This window comes from Rhinatrema bivittatum, chromosome 4 (assembly GCF_901001135.1).
Source record: "Rhinatrema bivittatum chromosome 4, aRhiBiv1.1, whole genome shotgun sequence".
Lineage (NCBI taxonomy): Eukaryota > Metazoa > Chordata > Amphibia > Gymnophiona > Rhinatrematidae > Rhinatrema > Rhinatrema bivittatum.
This window is the reverse complement of record NC_042618.1, coordinates 24,095,923-24,114,727: the sequence shown is the minus strand read 5'-3', so window position 1 is coordinate 24,114,727 and position 18,805 is coordinate 24,095,923.

The window sequence follows — 18,805 nt, the reverse complement described above, 5'->3', positions numbered from 1 at the left end:
TTATATAGCCGATGATGGAAATAACCCAAGGAGCAGGCAAAGTATCTCTGCACAGAGGAGGGTGGTCCCAGAGGAGTGCTCTTGCTGATACTCCGCAGCATGAGCTGCGGAGATGAACTCTCAACAGAAGACTGTGGATCTGGTAGTGGTCCGCAGAGCGGGGTACGCCGTGAATCCACACTGTAGATGGCAGGCCTGTAGGGTAGATCCGGTTGTCATCCAAAGAGCGGTGTACACCATGAATCCACGCTGTAGATGGCAGGCCTGTAGGGTAGATCCGGTAGTCATCCGCAGAGCGGTGTACGCCGTGAATCCACGCTGTAGATGATAAGCCTGTGAGGAAGATCCGGTAGTGGTCCGCAGAGCGGGGTACGCCATGAATCCACACTGAGGCAAGGTGAGAGAGAGAGAGACTGGAAGCTGGAATATTCACTCTGTAGCAATAGGATGAGGAAGGTAGGGACCACTGAGGAGTGGAGGCCCAGGATGAGGCAAGGCCTCCAAAGAGCAGGTACCAAGAGCGTCCTAGCTGGAACAAGCTGACCCCGAAGGGTAAAACAGGAACGTAGCAAGGCCCCCGAGGAGCAGGTACCTGGGTCGTCTGGAGAGAGTACAGAGCGAAGGCGTCTGTAACCTGAGCGAAATCAGCAGAAACGTATCCTTGCTAACTCGTAGCTGGAATGGAGTTTAGAGTTTAAATACCCAGAGGTAATGACGTCATGCGGAGGGGACGCCACCGAAGTTCCCGCCATGACGTACGTAAAAGGAAGGCCAGCGCGCGCACGCGTGCCCTAGGTGATCCCAGAAGGAAAATGGTGAACGCGATCACCCTTGGTGGTCCGGGGACACCAGAGCGGTCAGCGTGTGGACGTGGAGGCAGCCATCTTGCCAACTGGAACGGAGAAAGACAGAAAAGAGGTGAGACAGAGAGGCCGCAACAGCATGCTCCAACTCTGCAATCCGGATTCTGTCGTAGGGGCCAGGCTAATCTGTGAGATCCCAGGGGATCATACTCACACTTGGAAAAGTACTGCCCCATCCTTTAGGGCAGCGGTTCTCAACCAGTGTGTCGCCAAACACACGCAGGTGTGTCGCCACACTTCCCGGTCCCCCTCTGGCCCAGCTGCTCCTCCTTCTCCAGCAAAATGGAATTCTTCCTCCGCCCGGGCTTAATGCGGCAAGGAGAGATGGAGTCAGCAGTACTCGCAGCTTGGTCTCTTCTTCCCACCCCCGCGGCCCGGAAGAGGAAGTGGAGTGCAGCAGCCACAAGAAAAGACCCTGTAGGGTAAAGTTTGTGCAGAGCTGGCCCGAAGAAGATCAGCAGTGTTAGCCTAGAGCAAAACAAGGAGAAATGTCAGCCCCCACGGCCGATGGGATTCCTTTCTCGCGGCCGCAAGGGCTGGAAGAGGAGGCTGTTGCTGCTGCTAGTTTGGTGGGGAAAAAGTGAGTGAGCAAGCGTGTGTGTGTGTGTGTGTTTGTGTGACAGCATGTATGTGTGTGATTAAGAACCTGTTTGTGTGATTGAGGGTATCTATGTAAGTTTGAGTGAATACCTGTATGTGTAAATGAGAACATGCGTATGTACGATTAAGAGCCTGTGTGTGTATAAGAGAGAGTGAGCATGTGTGTAACTGAGAGCCTATGTATGTGAGAGAGAGCACATGTGTGTAATTGTGTGATTGAGAGCCTATGTGAGTGACAGAGACCATGTGTGTGACTGACAGAAAGGAGAAATTTGCAAACTACCCCCCCTCTTCCTCCTGATTCACAACAATCTCAGGGTACCTGGAAATCAAACATTTACAGGTATGGAGAGGAGAGGAGAGCAGAGCATTTTTTAATCATTATTTTTAATTATTGGGTTTTTGTGTCTGCTGTTTTGAAATGTTTTATTGGTGTCTAGACATTTTTTATATGAGTTTTTAATTATTGGATATTCCATTTATCAGCTGTTTGAAATAATCTGTTCTTTTTATTCGGATGGTTTTACTGCTATTGATTTTATATTTCTTGCTTTATTTTATGAGGACTGGTGATGTTTCTTTTTTTCCTTTGTTGCACTGCATACAGAGACTCTGGCTTGTTACGGTTTCCAGTTCAGTTTTTATCTGCATGTTTCTATTTATGCTTTATGGTCTCTTTATTCCTTGTTAGGTGAAGGTCTGCACATGTGATTGAGGTGAGGTATATTGCTGCATGTAGTTTCTGTGCAGGGCTCTACAGAAGCCTGGCTTCTTCCATTTTCCTAGTAGAAGTATTGGAGTTTTAAGGCCTGGTGCAATATTTTCAGTGTTGCCTTTTCTTAGGTTAGGTGGTTACTGTTTGAATGCTGGAAGTTGGTGCTGCTCTGGTATGGGAGGTTTACTATTTATATAATTTCTGTTCAGAGAGAGTACTCTTATCTTTCCCTTGTGTCATTCTTAACAATAAAAGTAATATGGGGCCTTTTTATTTATTTCTGCCGTAGATTGTAATGAGCAGTGTGTCACACATGTGAGAACCATCTGTCAGGCGTGTCCTGACCGAAAAAAGGTTGAGAACATCTGCTTTAGGGGATGGACACTTACTATCTCTCAAAAGAGCAATACTTCCAAAGAGCCTCCCATTGCTAAGCCTGGTAAGCCTTATGTTATTATCTAACCACACATCCGGAAAGTCCATTTTCAGAAAAATTAATTGTTAAGAAGGCCCATAAAGGAACATCAAGAAAGTATTTTGCCATCCATTTAACAAGAATTGTTTTCTTTGTAGCTAATAAACCGATTAGAATCATTTTATTAAACAATCACATATTTAAACATCTTAAAATCTCTCCTAACAATGTAAGAACCTTGTATTTTTTTATTATATTTTGATTACAGATACAATATCTATCAGAAACATACAGTTCTGTTACATTCTAGTTTCTATAACCTTTGTTTTTCTTTCAAGTACTTGTATACTTGAATTATTGTTAAATTCAAATAAAGTTAAAAAAAAAAAGAAAACTTGGTTTATATGCATAAGTAATTTTGTATGCACATTAAACATTTTATAATGCATATTTTCGGGTTGGTGTGCTTTTTTTTTTTTTTTTAACTCCCGATGCATTATCCTACTATCAGCTTATTGCATCAGGAGTTAAATTATTTTGTAGTACCTGGGTAAAGCGACTGTGTGCTGATTTTCTCCTCTTTCATGCTGATGCTCCTCTTCCAGACATGGGGACTTTGGCAGCATCAACACTCAAACTTGAGTCCCGGAGAGGGGGGTTGGGGGGACACTCCTCCCACCACATTCCACACATTGTAACCGGATAGTTCCAAGCCCTTCCGCAGAGCCCAGCACTACCTTGCTGGTCAGCTGCAGCTCCATTGCTCTTCTTCTTGTCTCACGCTGACAAATTAGGGAACTCTGGGGACTCCGGACTTGGTAGTGGCATAGCCTTGCTGGGCTGGGTAGAACAGCAAACCTATCAAATGTACGCTACGCCTCTTAAGTGTGACCGCAGGGAAGGAAGGAAAGCAAGGAAGAGCCAGAAAGCCATCCCCTCCCTACTGACAGGCTGATACAGTAAAAGTCGCGGGACAGCGAGCGAGCGCCCACTCTCCCGGTGCGCGCACAGGCCACTCTCCTGTGCACGTGATTCGTATTCAAATGAGGGCCTCTTTTTTGACAGGAGCGGCAGCCGTCAGTGAGTTTGACAGCCGACACTCAATTTTGCCGGCGTCGGTTCTCAAACCCGCTGACAGCCATGGGTTCGGAAACCGGTCGCCGGCAAAATTGAGTGTCCGGTTTTCAACCCGCAGGCCGCAGGCTAATTTTAAATTTTTTATTATTTTTTACTTTTGGGACCTCCTACTTAATATCACCATGATATTAAGTCGGAGGGTGCACAGAAAAGCAGTAAAAACTGCTTTTCTGTGCACTTTCCCGGTGCGGGCAGAAATTAACGCCTACCTTTGGGTAGGCATGAATTTATGAAAATAAAATGTGTGGCTTGGCTGCACATTTTACTTACTGAATCGCGCAGGAATAACTAATAGGGCCATCAACATACATTTGCATGTTGCAGGCGCTATTAGTTTCTGGGGGGGTTGGCCGCACGTTTTCGACGCGCTATTACCCCTTACTGAATAAGGGGTAAAGCTAGCGCGTTGAAAACGCGCGTCCAAATGCGGGTTAACAGTGCACTCCGCCGGAGCGCACTGTACTGTATCGGCCTGTAAGAGCACTAGTTTTATTGAACCAGGGCACGCTGCTCCTAGAGCTCCTTCATAACACGCTTACTAAAAGGATTGCCAAAATCCAAGCTGTACTCCTCAGTGCAGTATAAATCACCATAAACCAAAAGCAGAGGTTAAGTGAACAACATTTGGAATACTATTAATGCACTCTTCTAGTGGCCTAGGACCTGAAATTAAGGCCTGGGCCACACTTGTATTGTATTTGTCTTATTCTTCTATTGCTATCCAACACATAGGCTTGTTTCAGTAATTTCCATGTATCGATTTCAGTGAATTGTAATGTACAAGCCTAACTTTCAAATCTATCCTCAGTAAAGCATTTATATGCATCGGTGGATGCACAGAGATTAATGCTAGTCTTCTATAAACTGTAAAGCAGGAGCTGCACAGTTTATAAAATACTATATAGCTCTGCTCCAACAGTACACACGCAAATATTTCCAATGCATTCTCTACCTATTTTATAAACATGCATGTGTATATTTTAAGTGCATAAAAAAAAAGTAACATGTAAGGGTATTAATTTTATATGTGGAGGCAGGCATTTTTTAAAGTATGCATGTATACGATTTTGAAAATACTTGCACGCATAACTGAAATCGCCAATTCGCTGATACTTTCACCAGTTCACCCAGTCTGTCTCCAGTGCACTTAGACCCTCTAGCACTTCACTCTGAACCCCCACCAGTTCACCCAGACCTCCAACCCACAATCTGCTGGCAACAGACAAGTCCGATTTCACTTGCACAAGTCAATGAGCAGGCATAAAAGTGTATGAATGAGTTCAGTAATGTATATGCACATACGTCTTACAAAGTAGCAACTGCCATGCACACTTCCGAACCCTGCCTCAGTACGCCCCTTTTATTCGACAGTAAAATGTATGCACAAAATGGAAAATACATGCATGTTCTTAACGTTTATAAACTAGCATGTAAGCAAGTATATGCAACTTACTATTTATTTATTATTTATCAAGTTTTATGTACCGTCGTTCGGCTATTGCCATCACAACAGTTTACAAAATTTTGAGATTTACAAAGTTTCAAGGTTTAACATAGTGTTCAAAAGGTTCAAGCGATTGTTAACATAGTTAATGTAGGCGTTATAAACGTAGTTCGGATTTCAAACTGTACAGGTTATATTACGTGCTTGCATTGGTTCAACATGTTTACATAGGTCCGGTAGGGAGTGAAGTAGTAACAGAGAGTCATTGGGTGTTTTGGTAGGCTTTGGTGAATATCCAAGTTTTTAGTTCTTTTTTAAATGTTTTTAAATTTTGTTGTGTTCTAAGTTCAGTTGGGAGGGACTTCCTAGGTATATGGCTCTCTTCCGAGTTGAGGTAAGTTGTTTGGAACGAGCAGGTGGAATTTTTAATAGACCTTTGTTAGTTGAGCGGAGGTTTCTGTTTGGTGAGTGGAGTTTTATAGATGTACTTAGCTAGTTTGTTTGGTTTTCGTATATTATTTTGTGTAGTATGGATAATATTTTGTAGTCTATCCTGAATTTTATTGGGAGCCAGTGTAGTGATATACATGCATATATGCTATCTTAAAGATCTTTACACACAAACCCCTTTGAAAATTTACTCCAATATGATTGAGATCTGATTTCTGATTAACTTTACTAAGGATTATATACTTACTTGATAATGAGATTCCTTTCCCTTCTACTTGTATAACGTTTTTTCCCAGTTCATTGTCTAATAACATATTTTGTTCTCTCCAAATTAGTGAGTCAAATTTCTAATTTGGAAACACGTAGAATAATGTTCCTGGGGAACTGAACATTTCTTTCATATCAGTGAAATAGGCATGTGCTGTTTCATTCCGTCAATCAACCCACTGACTGTTTTTAACTCTTTTATTCTTGCCACTCCTTAGAATAAACATTATCCAAACCCAGAATGAAATTCAAATTTCCCAGTTGAGGAGGTTTATTGACTAAAGGTTTCTCCCATTTTGTGTCTATGGGAAAAATGCTTGGTAAACGGAAATAAAGATATTAGGGGGCTTCCTCTTATGGACTGTACAATTTTTCCTCCAGGTCACATCAGTATTTGATTAGTATGTTTTCTTTCATGAACATCCGCACTTTCTGGTCAATCTTCAAAGGCTTGCGCACACCAAAACCGAACGATACACACGTGACTCGGACCCGCGCAAGCCACACAGATTTTAAAAGGCCCGCAGTTACGTGTGTATCTCCCGGTACATGAATTAAAAAAAATATTCTGAAAAAGGGGTGGGACCTGGGTGCCGTCCACAGAAAAGGAGAGGTGGCGATCTTGATAGGCAAGCAGGTCACCTGGGAATGGCTCCCCACCGTCGCGGACGATCAGGGCCGATATATTATAGTGGTAGGGAAAATTAATGGCAGGGTTACCACTACATTACCCTTCATATTCCAGTGTGGCTGTCTTCCTGTAGGCCTGGAGGATAGCCATTTTGTGGGTGTAGTTTAAGAAGCGGGCAATGACTTTGCCCTGCCAGACTGGTGGGCTTCCAGGCGATGTGACCTTTCCACCACGCATTGGCCTTTGATGTTCTGTAGTTCCAATGTATCCAGCAGCCAGCCCTCCATAAGGGGGAGCCAGGTCCCTGTCCGGGAGGGTTTTGGGGAAGCCCACAAATCTCAAATTGCTTCGGAGGGACCTATTCTCAAGGTCCTCTACCTTCGCTTCCAGCGCTTGTACCTGTTGTTCCAGGGTGCTCTGATGCTGGAGCAGGGTCTGGGAATCCATTTCCAGGCCTACTATCCTATTTTGAGTTTCTTCCACTTGATTTTTAATGTCTGCCAGGGTTTCATTTTCTGTGGTAATTTGCTGGGAGAGGGCTAGAAATCTGGCATCCAGAGCCTGCACAACTGCATTTGTTACTTCCTCTTCCAGAGCTCCGGCGGGAGTGGGTCCTCGCTGGCTCGGGCTCGGCGGCCCGTCAACCATCTTTGATTCAGCTGCCTTCCCCGGCAGCTTTTTGTCCCACTGCGACTTCCCTGACGTCGCTGTGGCCGTGCCAGAAGTCGGCAAGCTGCCTTTGGGTAGCCACAAGGGAGGTAAGGCTGATGTTCATGCGCTGAAAATCGCGGGATGGCAGCTCGAAACGGCTCCGTTTGGGGGGGAAGGACCGGGAGCGGGCTAGGTACGCGACCTACCCATGCATCAGATCACGTGGTCTCCTCTTGCCATGTTTTTAATTCTACTTTTTAAAGTTTATTTCAAATTTACCATAATGCCTAGATTATGGGCCTCATCCATTAAACAAAAAAAAAACCAAACTGAGGCTCCAGCTATGGGTAGAATCTGAGTTTCAACTGTTCCTCTACATGGCGCCACAGCCAAAGAATACATATCTTGTCATGGTTCAATACTAAAGATTAGCTGATTAGCAGCTAACCAGTTCTTAATTTTATCATAGTAATATTGAAATTGACTGGGTAAATGTAACATCAGGACTTGCTAGAGACATAAAGTTCCTGGATGTAATAAATGATTGCTTCATGGAGCAATTGGTTCAGGAACCAACAAGAGAGGGAGCTATTTTAGATTTAATTCTTAGTGGAACGCAAGATTTGGTGAAAGAAGTAACGGTGGTGGGGCCACTTGGCAACAGTGATCATAACATGATCAAATTTAAACTAATAATAACTGGAAAGGGGACAATAAGTAAATCTGCAGCTCTAACACTAAATTTTAAATAGGGAAACTTTGATAAAATGAGGAAAATAGTTAGAAAAAAACTGAAAGGTGCAGCTGCAAAGGTTAAAAGTGTTCAACAGGCGTGGACATTGTTTAAAAATACAATCCTAGAGGCGCAGTCCATATGTATTCCACACATTAAGAAAGTGGAAAGAAGGCAAAACGATTACCGTTATGGTTAAAAGGTGAGGTGAAAGAGGCTATTTTAGCCAAAAAAACATCCTTCAAAAATTGGAAGAAGGATCCATCTGAAGAAAATAGGATAAAACATAAGCATTGTCAAGGTAAGTGTAAAACATTGATAAGACAGGCGAAGAGAGAATTTGAAATGAAGTTGGCCATAGAGGCAAAAACTCATAATAAAAACTTTTGTAAATATATCCAAAGCAAGAAACCTGTGAGGGAGTCGGTTGGACCATTAGATGACAGAGGGGTTAAAGGGGCTCTTAGGGAAGATAAGGCCATTGCAGAAAGACTAAATGAATTCTTTGCCTCCGTGTTTACTAATGAGGATGTTGGGGAGATACTAGTTCCGGAGATGGTTTTCAGGGGTGATGACTCAGATGAACTGAACGAAATCACTGTGAACCTGGAAGATGTAGTAGGCCAGATTGACAAACTAAAGAGTAGCAAATCACCTGGACCGGATGGTATGCATCCTAGGGTTCTGAAAGAACTCAAAAATGAAATTTCTGATCTATTAGTTAAAATTTGTAACCTATCATTAAAATCATCCATTGTACCTGAAGACTGGAGGGTGGCCAATGTAACCCCAATATTTAAAAAAGGCTCCAGGGGTGATCCGTGTAACTATAGACCAGTGAGCCTGACTTCAGTGCCGGGAAAATTAGTGGAAACTATTCTCAAGATCAAAATCGTAGAGCATATAGAAAGACATGATTTAATGGGACACAGTCAACATGGATTTACCCAAGGGAAGTCTTGCCTAACAAATCTGCTTCATTTTTTTGAAGGGGTTAGTAAACATGTGGATAAAGGTGAACCGGTAGATGTAGTGTATTTGGATTTTCAGAAGGCGTTTGACAAAGTCCCTCATGAGAGGCTTCTACGAAAACTAAAAAGTCATGGGATAGGAGGCGATGTCCTTTCGTGGATTACAAACTGGTTAAAAGACAGGAAACAGAGAATAGGATTAAATGGTCAATTTTCTCAGTGGAAAAGGGTAAACAGTGGAGTGCCTCAGGGATCTGTACTTGGACCGGTGCTTTTCAATATATATATAAATGATCTGGAAAGGAATACGACGAGTGAGGTTATCAAATTTGCGGATGATACAAAATTATTCAGCGTAGTTAAATCACAGGCAGACTGTGATACATTACAGGAGGACCTTGCAAGACTGGAAGATTGGGCATCCAAAAGGCAGATGAAATTTAATGTGGACAAGTTCAAGGTGTTGCATATAGGGAAAAATAACCCTTGCTGTAGTTACATGATGTTAGGTTCCATATTAGGAGCTACCACCCAGGAAAAAGATCTAGGCATCATAGTGGATAATACTTTAAAATCGTCGGCTCAGTGTGCTGCAGCAGTCAAAAAAGCAAATAGAATGTTAGGAATTATTAGGAAGGGAATGGTTAATAGAACGGAAAATGTCATAATGCCTCTGTATTGCTCCATGGTGAGACCGCACCTTGAATACTGTGTACAATTCTGGTCGCCGCATCTCAAAAAAGATATACTTGCGATGGAGAAGGTACAGAGAAGGGCAACCAAAATGATAAAGGGGATGGAACAGCTCCCCTATGAGGAAAGGCTGAAGAGGTTAGGGCTGTTCAGCTTGGAGAAGAGACGGCTGAGGGGGGATATGATAGAGGTCTTTAAGATCATGAGAGGTCTTGAACGAGTAGATATGACTCGGTTATTTACACTTTCAAATAATAGAAGGACTAGGGGGCATTCCATGAAGTTAGCAAGTAACACATTTAAGACTAATTGGAGAAAATTCTTTTCACTCAACGCACAATAAAGCTCTGGAATTTGTTGCCAGAGAAGGTAGTTAGTGCAGTTAGTGTAGCTGGGTTCAAAAAAGGTTTGGATAAGTTCTTGGAGGAGAAGTCCATTAATCAATTATACTTAGGGAATAGCCACTGCTATTAATTGCATCAGTAGCATGGGTTCTTCTTAGTGTTTGGGTAATTACCAGGTTCTTGTGGCCTGGTTTTTGGCCTCTGTTGGAAACAGGATGCTGGACTTGATGGACCCTTGGTCTGACCCAGCATGGCAATTTCTTATGTTCTTATGTTCTTATTGCTCAGATGGAAATTCCCCATCTGAGCTACAAAGGATAAAAAAAGTGTACATCATCTGCATATATTTTCTAACAATTTACTTAACATGCACGGGTTACAGATGGGCCGATAATTAGAAAGAAGTGCAGCAAACTGTGTAAGATCTTTCTATGCTGCTCTAACCAAAGCTTGCTTCAGTAAAGTGGGTACGATACCTTCAATCAATGAGAAATTAATAATCTGAACAATTTGCTCTGAAGAAAATTCCGGCATACTTTTAATGTTCCAGAATGGACCAAGATTAAGTCTTCAATATTTTAATCTCAGATAAAACATCAGAAAAGCCTCTTTTTTACATCATCCTAACAGTGGACCAGACAGTGGGTACAGCTATAGGTGGACTATCCTCAATGCTGTTACTTATCTGCTTGGGTAATCAAGATTGTAATATCTGAATTTTGTGTTGAAAGTAATTAGCAAATCATTACTACTAGGGACAATATTACAAGGGTTCTGCAGTCCCTTTGGAAGATCTTTAACTACATTAAAAAGTTCCAATGACTTATTAAGCAAATATTTTATCTTAGTAGAGAAATAGGGAGTGTTTTTAGCCTCAGACAATGATATTCTATAAAAGTAACCATGATAAAGTGCAGAGATATTTCCTTAGAGTCCGGCACTAGTGCCTGAGAGTTATTTGTTTCTGAGAGCCAATCTGATATGCCTCATTTGGCATGCAAGATTAAAACGCATTAATGCAATGCCACCTTTGCTTCTCAGTGAAATCTATTTTGCAAGTCTTTATTATTTTGGGCTTTTTCCCAGGCCATATAAAACAGAAAATAATTTTCTTAAAATTTTAAATACATTTTTTTACCAATTCAAATTGATAATAGTTGTAAAAGCTGGAAAAGTTTTTGAATAATGCAACTCTTCCAAAAAATGATAATGACAAATCTTTCTGCTAGTTTAGGCCGAATGTCCCCCAATACAGGAGTGATGCTAATTTTTCAAAGAGAGGCTAAATTTCTAGGAATTTTTACTTTTAAATGTTTAATTGACTGACTCCCACTTAAAGGGAAAATATCCTTTCCATTCTTCTTTGACTTTAGTCTCCAGTGGTGTTATAATCTTTTATTATCTGCTCCGCCAGAGGGGAGGAGTTAGCAATCTGTTAGGATCTGCTATGCTGATGAGAGGAGCAAGCAGATGAGAGTTAGCAGTCTGTTGTGCTCAGCTCCTGAAGTGGGAGGAGTGAGCACTCTAATGTAAATAGGTGAATCCTTGGGCCGATGGCAGATGACAGCACCTCCAGGAGGATATCCTGAGAGGAACCACTGGCTAGGCTTGAGTATGGAGACAGACACAGATAGTTCTTTTATTAGACAGGTTAGTAGAACCACCAGAGGTGGCAGTAGTGAGCTGATGTGCCCGGCAGGGCTGAAGTCCCTCAGATACTGGAACTGCGGTCCCAGGATTGCTGAGCTGCAGAGAGTCTATAGATAGTGAGTAGACAGGGTATGCTGTATACATAGCCAGTAGTAGATGACACACTCACAGATTCTTAAAGATGCTCAGTAGCTGGAAGGAGTTAGGCCCTCGAGGAGCAAGTACCTGGTTCCAGGGAAAGCTCTGAGAGAGCGATGGTAACTCACAATTGTCTGTATCTGTAATGGCTTCCAGGCAGAGGAGAATCTTCAGTGAATTCAGGAACATGAGCCCTCGAGGAGCGAGTACCGGTTCCTATATGCAATCTGAAATAGTAACTCACAAATGTCTGTACCTGCGATAGCTTCTAAACAGTAGAGAATCTTCAGAGTGTTTAGGAACCTGGGCCCTCGAGGAGCGAGTACCGGTTCCTATCTGTAATCTGAAATAGTAACTCACAATGTCTGTACTTGTGATAGCTTCTAGACCGTAGAGAATCTTCAGAGTGTTTAGGAACATGGGCCCTCGAGGAGCGAGTACCGGTTCCTATCTGTAATCTGAAATAGTAACTCACAAATGTCTGTATCTGCGATCGCTTCTGGGTGTTCAGGAACATAGGCCCTCGAGGAGTGAGTACCGGTTCCTGTCTGCAATCTGAAATCAAGAAAAGAGAGCGAGGCCCCGGAGGAGTGGGTATCCCTGGTAAATCCGAGGAGGCAGAGTAGCGTAGAGAGAAGCGGGTCCAGATGAATCCCCGCAATCAATCTTTGCTAACTCAAATCGTAAGCGCAAGTGAAGACCTTTTTTTTTTTTTATGTTGGAAGCGGATGATGTCAATACACGGGGACGCCCCTGAGGTTCGCGCCCTTGCCGGTACATACTTCGGAGCGCGCGCACCCTACGTCATCAGGAACATGGCAGATCCGCGGCATTGAGCCGGTCCAGGGACGCCAGGGAGAAGCGGCATGGAGACACCGTGGCAGCAAGCCGTCCATCAGGCACAGAGGGAGTCACCACAGAGGTAGAGAGGGTGGAGTGAGGGCGAAGAGCAGCCACGAGCGGTGGAGCGAGTGGAAGAGCCATCAATTGTCCAAAGTTTATTTTTAATCCCAAAAAGTTAAATCATATTTATAATTTTGTCCACTGCTTCTTTGGGGTTATTAATGATTATTAATGTATCATCTTTAAAAACTGTTTTAATGTCTGCTCACTGAAAGCTTTTAAAGTCTCTCAACTTAGCCACCAAATGACAAAGTAAATTGAAGCAGAGATAGCAGGCAATTATGTCGTGTGTCCTGAGCAAAAAAGTTTCTGTTAGATGACCATTTAATCCTATCATTGCCCTGGAATCATTGTACCATAGTCTAATTCCATTATGATTGTTGTCATATTTGTGGAATATTCAAAAACAAATCTCAAGATAATCTTGACCAATGCCATTTCAGGGCAGCCTGAATCACTGGTATGTCTTGTTTGGTTTTTAGAACTGAGCGACTACCATTTGGAAAAAATAACAAATGTAATTGTCCAATACCAGATCTTGAATTACCTTGCTCAATCTCAGGGCCACTGCTTTGGCCAGAATCTTTAAATCTTGATTAATGAATGAAGTTGGTCTATAGGATCCTAGCAAACACTGGTCTTTTCAAAGGCTATAGGGCAATGCCCTGCCTTGCCTGCCTATGCCCTTTTTTTTTTTTTAAAGAATTGATCTAGTCAGAGGATTCCCCATAAGATTAAACCAAACCTGACCGAGGAACCCTTCCCAATTTAAAGAAGATCAGGACCGCAGGTTATGCTCTCTCAATCTGCTGGAGTCAGAGAAATACTGAGGGATCGCAGGTGACACATCAGGGTATATGGGAGGTGCCTTTTCAGTTTTTCTCTGACTCCATCTGCCAGGAGGCATAACCCAGCAGTCTGGACTGATCCTGGAACGTACAGGGAAAGTTGCCTTATTCCAGGGCGACATTAGACATAACCGACAAAGGCCCCACCACTCTGTCCTTCAAAATCTAAGAAAATTCAGCCTCTAGCACATCAGGCCCGGGAGCCTTTGCTACTGTCATGATTCTACCTGCTACACAGTCCCCCCCGCCAGCAGAGGTCATCAGCGAGTCTCCCTCAGAGCCACTCTAACCACCTCCTCACTGATCCCATGAGGCGACTATCCAGCCCTACTTAACCCATCCTCTCCATTCAATCACCTCAGCTCCTTGACCTGGCCATCCTTGCCTTGCTTTCCTGTCATGCCTTGTCTTGTGGCCTACCTTGGCTTCCTGTCTTGCCTTTACGGCCTTCCAGGCCTCCCTGACTTGCTCTTGACCTTCCAGGCCCCCCTGCCTTGCTCAGTGACCTCCTGGGCCTCCCTATTCTGTCTTGCAGCCTTCAAATTTCAGTGGTGTGGGCAGTGGCAACTTAGCTAGATAAACTTACCCATCTCACTTTTGCTGGGATTTTCAGGGGACTTAACTCTCCAGTCTGACCAGATATACCTGGAACCAATCCACACAGGGCTTTTAGGAACACACATTGGTGACTCTCTCATTCCAGTTTGAGAGTGGGATGAGCCCCCCCCCCTCCAATGGCCCTTGACCAGACCCTCCCCTCTTCCAGTGTCCCCTCACTCACCTTAGGGTGATTGCCACAGTCACTGTTTTCCATGCCGTTGCCAGCTCCGCAACTGCAGTAGCTTCCTGAAGCATTTGGAGGCCCCGTGGCACCCCATGTCCTCCTCCCACCCAGGCTTCCTGTTGCCATGGAAACCCATGCAAGGGGCAGGGTGCTGCTGGGCCTCTGAATGCACAAGGACTTGCAGGACCCATTCTGAATTCCCTTCCCTAAATTGCTTGCTCTGGGGCCGGCATTTGGCACCAGTCAATTGCTTATGCGGCACCCCTCTGGGTTGGCCACTAGATGTCCCTAGTATCCCACAAACCAGCTTGAATGAATACCACAGTTCGGCTCCGCCTCCAGGGGCTGCCTGAATGGGTGCACCTGTCTTGTATAACTAGGGGCAGATTTTCAAAGATTTACGCACGCAAGGGGGCTACGCGCGCTGGGCCTATTTTCAAAGGCCCGGCAGTGCGCGTAAAGCCCCAGGACATGTGTAAGTCCCTGGGCTTGAAAAAAGGGAGTGGGGTGTGGGCGGTCCTGGGCGGTGTGGGGTCAGCAGCTCCTGGCACAGCGGCCATTTGTCGCTGTATCCGAGATCGTGTGCCGGCAATTGGCCGGCAGGTGCAAAAGGTAAATTAAAGATGGGGGGGGTTAGAGTAGGGTTGGGGGGGAAAGGTTAGGGAAGGTCAGGCTAGGGGGGAGGGAATGGAGGAAGCCAGCGCGGCTCGGCGCACACGAGGTGCATAATTGTGCTCCCCCTTGCGCTCGCCGACCCCGGATTTTATAACATGCGCGCATATATGTGCGAGCGCACATAAAGGCCGCGCTTGCTTCTTTTAAAATCTACCCCATAGGGATTAGGAGAAGAGGTCTGGCTTTTCAGTTTGGTTTTTGAAGAGTGAGAAGCCATTAGAATTTGTCCTTTAGAGTGAGTGAGGCCTATCCCCTCAGAGTATATTTTTGGAGGGAGATCCTTTAGAACAATGGTCCCCAACCCTGTCCTGGGGGCCCACCAACCAGTCAATTTTTCAGGATATGTATGTATGTAATGTGGATATCCTGAAAACCCGACTGGCTGGTGGGCCCCCAGGACAGGGTTGGGGACCCTTGCTTTAGAGCACTACCTACTTATTAAGGGACTACCTCAAGTTTGTCAAAGAGTCCACTGAGAAGGTTTTTATTCAGTTAAGGACAGTGAAGTATTTTTTTCTCTTTTTTTGTTGAGTGGAGGTTTTTGGTCACCCCCCTCTCATTTGGAGACTGGACTGTTTGCCTGCTGTCTGTCCATCTACAGACCTTTTCCCTCTAGAGGGTCACCAGTGCTGAGATTAGAGAAAGAAGGAAGAGGACCAGAATTGGAGACCCACCACTGGATCTCCCCCCTGGGACAACCTTGAACTCAGATAGGATTGTTTAAATGCTGAAGGATATCCCAAGCAGAGCAGGATTTCCCTCAGATTCTGGGCCTCTCACACACTCAGAGAAGGGAGTATAGGAATCACCCAGGAACCTGAGTCCACCACCATGTACACAGACAGGCCAATACAGAACAGTGCGCTCGGCCGAGCGCACCCTTTAGCCCCCATATGGCTGCGCTATTATTACCCCTTATACTGTAAGGGGTAATAGCGTATGGAAAACACGCGGCTAACCCCCCCAAAACTAATAGCGCTCATCAAATGCAAATGCATGTTGATGGGCCTATTAGTTAGTCACCTGAAATACAGAAAGTAAAATGTGCAGTCAAGCCGCACATTTTACTCTCAGAAATTAAAGCCTGTCCAAAGGCAGGCGTTAATTTCAGACGGCACCGGGTAAGTGTACAGAAAAGCAGAAAAATATTTTCTGTACACCCTCTGACTTAATATCATAGCGATATTAAGTCAGAGGCCCCAAAAATTAAAAAAACCCAAAACTTCTTAAAAAAAAAAAAAAAAATCTGCCCGCCGGCCCACGGGTTGCTGGCATCCGTTTTCCGAACCTGTGGCTGTCAGAGGGTTCGAAAACCGACGCTGGTAAAATTAAGCATCAGCTGTCAAACCCGCTGACAACGGCTGCTTCCACTATTATTATTCCACCACTTATTAGCGCCGGCCCTAATTTAAATAGCGAATCGCGTGCCCAGGAGAGGTGCCTGGGCACGCGTCGGGAGAGCAGGCACTCAACATGGAGCGGACTCTCCTGCCGGTTTTTTTGAATCGGCCTGAGAGATAGGACCACATTCAGCTGTAACTCCAGTTTATTTGTGAGTTGGATATTGATTTGTTTTGAAAAAAATCAGTAAACTATTTTATTTTGAACACTCAGCTCTATGTCCTGTTTCATCTGTCCCAGCCAAACATCATCACAGCACCATTTCAGATAAACAGAATCACAGATAAAGGAAGCATCTCACCGCCAGGGCCACAAGCAATAGCTTCCCCCCACAGAAAGGGGTGCAACCAGCAGGAGGGGACAAGTGGCAGTGAAGACAAACCCATAGATATACAAATATTTTTGTGTGCCCTAAAGGATAATGCCCCTTTCAAAGAAAAGGGTTACACTTAGGTTGCCTATACCTAAATCTGGAGTGCTGGCTAGTACAAAACAGGCCTAAGACAAATGCCAGGTGGAGCAGTTCAGTGGGCTGGAATCAGGACTCACCCTCGCAGAAGCAGCACAGGGCTGCATGGCAGGACTGGAGCTGCACTTCTGCCTAACCAGCCCCCTCCCCCACAGGTTGAGTCCTTGGGTTCTGGGGCCAGGTAAGACTTGTCTTCCTGAAAACATCATGGTTGAAGCTGGATTCAGGTACAGGCTGGGAACTGGATGCCAGCAGAGCTGGAGGCAAAGCTGGTACTAAGGGCAGAGAGGAGCTGGATATGGGAAGGACTGGAAGCTGGACTGGTACTGAGGGCAGGAAGGAGCTGGATTATAGGCAGGGTCGTAACATAGTACAGGCTGGAAGCTGGGACATAGTACAGCCTAGGGCTTGAACAAGGAATGGACTGGACAGGATAATGACAGAGAAGAACAGGACTGGACAAAGACTAGACAGAACAGGCAACAATAAACAGGAAGGCCCAACAGGGCACAAGGCAGGCTAGGTAAACCTAGAAGACCACAAGGGCACTGAGCATGATAGGTGGACTTGAAATGTCACAGAGCAAGGCCAGAATGCCTGGAAAGGCACAGAGCAAGGCAAGTAGCCTGGACTGCCACAGAATAGAAGTTATGGGCAGGCAGGATAGAGAGAAGTATATATTGTTTATGTTCTGTAGTTCTGCATGATTTTTAGCCCATTTGGCTAAGAAGTGACCCATATGGGGATCAGACAATAGATAAAGCAGAAACTAGGCTGGGTGACAGCACATGAATAGTCATGAGCCAAAATCGATGACTACAGAGAGCCAAATCCACTGAATGCAAAAAACAGCAATGAGCCTAGTAAAACTGTAAGCCCAAGCCAGGAAAAAACCTTCCTACCAATGGAGGAGAACTAAATGACTGTGGCAGAGATCAAGCACTTTCGCCCCAGGTACCCCCAGCTGCATCATTGGTCCACTTGGGTGAGACTGGGGGAAAAAAGGGGACGCATAATAACAACGCTTGAGTAAGTGGGAACGCACGAGGTCCCCTCTATTCTATAGGGCGGTAAATGGTGGGGACCAACAATCCCGAATTGCCAAATATTAAATGTTCTTACTACCTTGTAAAAATGTATATAGTTGTGTAGGCTGAGACCATTAACCATCAGGATATAAGTGTGATAAACTTGTATATATTTGTACATAATGACAGCCTTGTTCACAGTCCCATTTGGTTTTCCTGGAGTGAAGGGAGAGAAATACCACCCACTAACACCTTCTTCCCTAGGTGGAGGTGCCAAGAACATGAGGACTGACTGAGTCTGCCCTAGGGGGGGCTCCAGCCAGGTTGGTCCCGAACCCAGGAATTCCCCATGAGGTAAGCAAGTCAAGGGGGCATTACACCCATATATTATAATGCTGAACCATAGTGCCATCTTCTTCATCTGTTACAAAATAATCATATCGATGGTCAGCTCTAGGCTCACCAGTGTCCTGTGCAAAAACTAAAATTGGTACCACTCCTGACAAGTGAAAAACACCAGTTTCACTCTTGCTGCCACCTGCAGCCTTGCTCTTACCTTCAGTCCTGTCCCAACACCTTTCATCCCAGATCCACCTACACCTTCTGTCTCTGCTGCCTACTCACCTTCCATCTTCCCCCTCCTCGCTCTCATCTTCCATCCCTACCTCCCTCTCCCCTTCCTTCGATCCCTGACCTCACATCTTCCCTTCCTCATTCCTACCTACCATTCCTGTCCTGACAACTGGACAGTAGGGCTAAGGGCGCGGCACTTCTAACCGCTGCCTCCTGCTGCTGCCGTCTTTTTCTCCCACATTGTTCAAACAGTACGAGAGGCACCAAGACTGGAAGTGGCTTTCAGAAGGGCCAGAAACACTCGCCCGGCACTGCGGGCAGCAGGGACGGCGGCAGTAGCAGTTTGGCCCCGTGGATTGCGGGGGAGAGGGCGACACTCAGCCATAGCTTCACGCCGTGGTGGGGTGGAACAGGAGGCCTTC